The sequence below is a fragment of the Pistacia vera genome, unplaced genomic scaffold (genome assembly GCF_008641045.1).
Source record: "Pistacia vera cultivar Batoury unplaced genomic scaffold, PisVer_v2 Contig829, whole genome shotgun sequence".
Taxonomy (NCBI): domain Eukaryota; kingdom Viridiplantae; phylum Streptophyta; class Magnoliopsida; order Sapindales; family Anacardiaceae; genus Pistacia; species Pistacia vera.
In genome coordinates, this window is record NW_022196700.1 from 163,138 (window position 1) to 170,147 (window position 7,010).

Genomic DNA, 7,010 nt, shown 5'->3' on the forward strand with positions numbered 1-7,010 from the left:
ATTACCATTTTGATGAGACAATATTTCCTCCCTTAGGGAAAAGGGTAAAGTCTCCTGAAGTAAAGCCTAAAATTTCTTGGAAAGTAAATTCTATATCTCATTTAGATCCTCGCACATCTCAATCTAAAATTGAAGTGCAAAGAGCAACACATTTGCAAAATATTGCCAACCACATGCCTGATGCATTTACAAATGCAGCAAAAATAACAAGATCATACATTCTTGTTGTCAATACACCAGCAAGGATTGATGTTACCAATGAACAATCCATACGGGTAGCGATCGATTCATCTGTTACACTCTAGAAGCGTGGCAGGCCAGTTGAAGCCAAGGATACTGTTCTTAGGAAACAAAAGGCATAGAACCAAATAGGTGCCAATGTTGACAATACTAGAATAATAGATAATTCCACATATTCTAAACTAACTCCAGGAAAGTTAAAAGTCCCTAAAAGGACACAAACCCCTAAAAAGGAACAAATCCCTAAAGGAATTCAAGAACATATAAATGAAGAAATTTCTATAAACTATGCTTATAGTAAAGAAATGTGGAATTGTGAAACAACTATTGTCGAAAAAATATTCTCATACATAGTAGCTACTGAAATTATGAATGATGAGTTTGAGCCACGTTTTACTGATGAATGTCGAAAGCGACATGATTAGCCAAAATGGGAAGAGGCAATTCCAATAGAATTAACCTCACTAACAAAACGTAATGTGTTTGGACCTGTAGTCCAAACGCTTGAAAACGTGAAACCTGTAGGATACAAGTGGGTATTCATAAGGAAACGAATTGAGAAAAATGAGATTGCTAGGTATAAGGCCAAACTAGTGGCTCAAGGTTTCCTATAGAGACCTAGAATTGACTTTGATGAGATGTATTCACCAATGATAGATGTTATCACATTTCGATACTTGATTAGTTTATCAGTCTCAAAAAGACTTGATATGCGTCTCATGGACGTTGTCATTGTGTATCTTATAAAGGAAGGATACATTAATGATCCTGTATGCCCGAGTGTCTTTATAAAAAGGTCAAAATCACGATTTGCAATGTTGGAAGTATATGTAGATGACATGAACTTAATAGGGACTCCTGAAGAGCTCACAAAAGATGCTAAGTACTTAAAAAGAGAATTTGAAATGAAGGATCTAGAGAAAACAAAGTATTGTCTCGGCCTGCAAGTCGAGCATTGTTCAAATGGGATTTTGCTCCATCAATCAAATTATACTAAAAAGATCCTTATATGATTTAATATCGATAAATCTCACCCCTTGAGTATCCCAATGGTAGCTCGGTCTCTTGATCCTAAAAAGGATCCATTTCATCCTAAAGAAAACAATGAAAAGATACTTCGTCCTGAAGTACCGTATCTAAATGCAATAGGTGCATTATTATATTTGATACAATATACGAGACCAGACATAGCATTTGCAATGAATCTATTGGCAAGATTTAGCTTTGCACCAACTCGCCGACATTGGAATGGGATCAAACATGTCTTTCGTTACCTTAGTGGAACAAAAGACCTAGGAATATTTTATTCAAGGAAATCTATCAGTGATCCTAAATTAGTTGGCTATATAGATGCTAGGTACCTTTCTGATCCTCACAAAGTCTGCTCCTAGATGGGATATTTTTCACTTATAGGGGTCGTTTGGATCAGGTTAATATTAGATAATTAGGGTAATATTTTTCAAATTGAGCAGATGACGATGTTTGGTTGGTTTGTAAAAAATTATTCCCAAAATATTTTATGACAAACAGTAGCATTTGGGGGGTAAATTTCCAGTAATCTTAATACCTAAGGGGGGGCTATTATTAAAACTTACCTTGGTATTACAATTTTTTTTCCCATATTGCCCCTAAACAGTTGAGCATTTGGTCTAAATTAACCTTATATTTGCTAATATTTACAAAACACCCAATCACTCATGCAGACACTTTTGTCCTCGCTTTTTAAATTTTTCGGACGACATTGCCCTTATTATTATCATTATTCACAGAAATGCCTTTATACCCAGAACTATTCACCACCGGCAACCACCGTTGATCACCATCGGAGGTTGCCAAAGTCACCATAATGGCATACTATCGGTTGTATATGGCCGACCGTGCATCGGTGAGGCTTTTTCCGACCATGGATCACAAATCCATGGTCGAAAAAAGCCAGATCTGGCTGTTTCACAACCAGATCTATGGCCGTTTCACGGCCAAGCATGTGGCCGTGAAACGGCGATTGATCTGGCCATGAAATAGCCAGGTCTTTGGCCGTGAAACGTTTCACGGCTAAAGACCTGGCCATTTCACTGCCAACAATGGTGGCTTGCTGCCGACAGTGGCTTGGGGTGGGTAGGGGTGTTTTTGTTAAGTTTAAAACATTTTTGGTTGCTAGGGTGTTTTTGCTCAATCTGAAAAGTAGGGGGTTAAAAGAAATTATTCAAACAATAATAATGAAAATATTGTTAAATTAATATTTAAAAAGGAGGGTAATTTAGTAATCTATAGAACATACCCACCCATTTATCCTTCCAACCAAACATATTATTCATCAATATATTCGAACCAACTAAACAGATTTTCTAAACATTCCCAGTAATCTGTAAGGTGATCTTTTATTCTGTTAATATAATATCCCCCTATAATAAAATATTATATGATCCAAACGTCCTCATAATGGTACTGTAATATCATGGCGCTCTACAAAACAAACATTAGTTGCCACTTCCTCCAATCACTCTGAGATTCTTGTGCTTCATGAAGCCAATCGAGAATGCATATGGTTAAAATCTGTCATCCATCATATTGAAAGTACATGCAAATTGCCACGTACCATAGATGTTCCCACAATTATAAATGAAGACAATGCGACATGTATTGCCCAAGTCAGGGGAGGATATACCAAAGGAGACAAAATCAAACATATTTCACTGAAGTTCTTTTACACTCACGAACTCCAGCAAAATCGAGAGATTGATGTCAAACAAATACGCTCTAGTGATAATCTTGCAGATTTATTCACTACGGCCTTACCGACATCAACATTTGAAAAGTTAGAGTATGGCATTGGCATGCGGCGGCTCAATAAGTTACTAAATTAATTCTACCATTATGGGGGGGGGGTGTGGGGGGGGTGTGGTGTGGAGAGGAGCACTGATCAAGAGGACCATCAATTAGGGGGAGCTTTTAGAAAGGTTTATTATACTAGACATATGTGCACTGTACTCGTTTTTCTTTGATCAAGTTTTGTCCCACTGGGTTTCCCTGACAAGGTTTTTAACGAGGCAGTATTCCGCACGTCCAACACCATTATACAATTCATCATGAATTTTGTTTCTTTGCTCAAGGTTTTTGTCCCATTGGGTTTTTCCTAAGTAAAGTCAACTATAATTGTTTGTAAGTGGTGGATTTTTTTTTTTGTAGAGATCCAAGAGGGAGTGTTGTAAAGAAATATGGATCTACCACCATTTGACACATTTCATCATACTATTGCCACCTCTTGACACATGGCAAAAGATGGTAACAATTTGTGGCACCTAGTGGCTAAATGGCAAGATTTGATTAGTTTGGGGGTGGCAAGAAATACTATATAAACCTTTCCCTCCTTTGTAATTCTAGTGTATTAAAATGAGAAGATGATAAATTTCACCCCCTATATTGTTCTTCAATTTGCAGTAGTCTCTTATCTTTCATTAGTTATGCATTAGTCCTTATAATTGTTCTAATCGTAATTATTATACAACATTATTTTTATTATTCTTCAGTATTTTTAAAATCAACGAGATTTAATTGTAATCTCTCAATTCCGAAGTTAGTGTTAGGACCAAACATATTTACACAACCCTACTAAATAGAAATGTCTGTCAACGCTTTATTTCTTATGATTGTCAACACCATGCATCTGTGCAATTAGCACTTTTCATGTAACTACCCAAGCCAATATATTTGGCCAAAGCTGATACTTCAAACCAAGCAAATTAATAAGCAGAAATTACCCGAAATTACAATCTTCAATGACAGAGACAAACCCTAAATAATTTCCCTATCAAACACAAGAAATTACAATAATTTGCTCGTGGGCAATAGATAATAGGTAAAAATGTCAAACTCAAATGGCATTGATGCATATCAAAATAGGGAATATGTTATAAGTACCACGACTGTCTCACTTAAGACATCACTTGATAAATTATTCTTTTAAGCATGGATTGCGTGGACGAGGTTATGATAAAGCTAGTAATATGCAGGTAAGTTCAATGGTTTTAAACCACTTATTTTGAAGAAGAATACCTATACTTATGATATTCATTATTTTGCTTATTTGGTTCTCGTTTCTATGTCAATGAAGCATGATGAAGTTATTTCTCTCTTTAATTTAGTTACCATGGTGGTTGGAATCTCATCTAAGCATTGTGATATTGTTTAAGAAAAACATGCACTTGTAGTTATTAAAGCATTACAAAGTGGTGAGCTTTCAAGTAGACAAGGTCTCAATTAAGAAACTAATTTGATGTGTCCTAGTGATACAAGCTGGAGCTCACAAACATGCATTGAGTTATTTTATGTTATTCTAGATGTGCTATTTCAAGAGTTCAATAAGACAAATACTGAGTTGCTTTCTTTGTTTGAATTGTCTATGTTCATTTGTTGATTTTAATAAACTAAAACTATTGTGAGGTGCTAAATATTATCTTGAAGAATTTTTCTGTAATAGATTTTATGATACTTAAATTATGTATATGCTCTCTAGCACTGGCTTTTCAAAGTTATTATGTTAAAAATTTAAAGTATGTTATTTATTTGATTCTACCCCGAGGTTTCATTGATTATGGAGAGGGGGTTGGAGATAATAGTCCCCTTAGTTGTCGCCCTTTTGTGTGCTCACATACTTGTCCCGCACAAGAAGTTTTTGTGATCTTAAAGCTCTCGATGAAGAGTCAATATCCTATTTGGCAGCATTTTCATGGGCAGTGACATGTATCATTTCATTGGTGACAATGAAACCACATAATTGGGAGCTCCAATAAAAAAATTGTCTTCACTCTTAGTGCCCTAATACCTGAAAATGTTGGTTATTGTACACATAATAAAGAAGCACCAATGGTATAGTTAATTAATTTAATTAAAATATAAATCATACATATTATAAGAATAAAACTAAGTGGAGGAGGATGATGATGAATATATTTGATTATTAAAGTATAAAGTATAGGCACTTATAAGTAGTTAATATTGAATAACTATAGGTAGCCTCATGTGATGCCTACCATGTAGGAGTTAGGCCATTGATATAATATAATAAGAATCAAGCTGGCATGCAAGGAGTCATATATACACTTTAAACCAATACAATTTTGACATTCAATTCCAATCCACACCACCTTTAGCTTTGTCTTATTTAATTTGCCCCTTACAAAAAGCAAGTGAATGATTCGCAAGATTATATTTCTCAAATTAATGATGGCAACTCAAATTTTTTATTTGAAATAAAATAAACTCAAATAATAGGAAAAATAGAGATATTAGTTTCAAATCAGAGTTAATGACATTAATTTATATCGACTTACTAAAGAATTCATTTTGTTAAGGAAATTTACGTTATATTATATTTGAATGGTTTATTTAACTGTTTCAGATGGTTAATTGGAGACAGCTTAAGAGTTCCGCCGCTGAACGCACTTCCCCAGACGCCGATCGACTTTATTCAACAATTGGTCCTCCACCACTCAACTTTCTTATTTTTTATATGATTGGCATCTTCCACTCCTATATTTGTTAATTAAACAATTCTCCTACTTGCCTAGCAAGAATCCTACATCCAAAATAGCTCAAAAGTTTATTCATTACACCTTACCCGGGAATTTCCTTATGTAAACGAGACATATCTACACTCAACCAATTATATAATTACATTAGAATCTGCACGTCCTCCAAGTTTGGTTGCCTCAATGTGGAGAAGTTCTTCTCATCTAGCAGAAACACTTTTTCTTCAATATACACAACTAGGCTAAGGCCAGGCAAAATTTGTCACCATTTGAAACAACAAACATATTTGATAAATGTTGAACTTATCCCAGCCATGTTATCAGAGTGATGAAAGAGATGTTACTGGAGCAATTGGATACTCTATTCCCACAAACAAAACAAAACAAAAAAAAAATATATATATATATACACACGAGTAATACTAGCCATACAAAGAGATAAATCCAACCCTTGAAATTCATGATTATCTCTTTCTCTCTCTCTTAAAGGGTTGGATTTGTCTTTTTGTATGCCTATTTGTAAGGTTAGTATTACTCTATATATATTTGTTGGAATCTACCATAATTATAAACTGAAAACTTCTATATTTCTACCATACATAAAATCTCTGCACAGCAACACCTTCCAAGGTATCTGTGGGTTTCACAATAGCATCCCTGCTTTTGTCAAAATTCACCGAAAGGTGGTTGGGATGATAAAGAAAGCCGAAGGCATTACATTGAATCCATTATTTTTCTGGGCCAATTGCCAGATATACAAGGGTCCAAAAAACGCAGCTACAGACAAGAATATCTTCACTATAGAACATCGCAGCAAAAGCGTGTACAAGCCTGACACTCTTCTTAAGTGTGAACGCAGGTCCATTCCGTGATAATTATCAAAATCCAGCTCGGCTCACATCATCACGAATACCCCTCGAAAAGATTTCTGGTTCTTTTCCTCATAATTGTGAGGTTACTAAAGTCTGATTCATTTTTCTAAAGGACAAAAAGCATGCTATATTAGCTTGAAGAAATATGTAATCATATTTTCTGCAGCAAGAAATGCTTCAGACTTAATTAAATATGTACGAAGTAACCATTAAGTAGTTAAAGCTTTTGACTATCCATTATGGATAATGTACACGTCGAAGAGACTCAATAGAATAACAAATACTAACTCAAACACGCACACAAAGAAAAAAAAAAGGGAAAACCAACTAGACGGATTATATTTTCTGGTACCACGCACGAGTTTAGTGA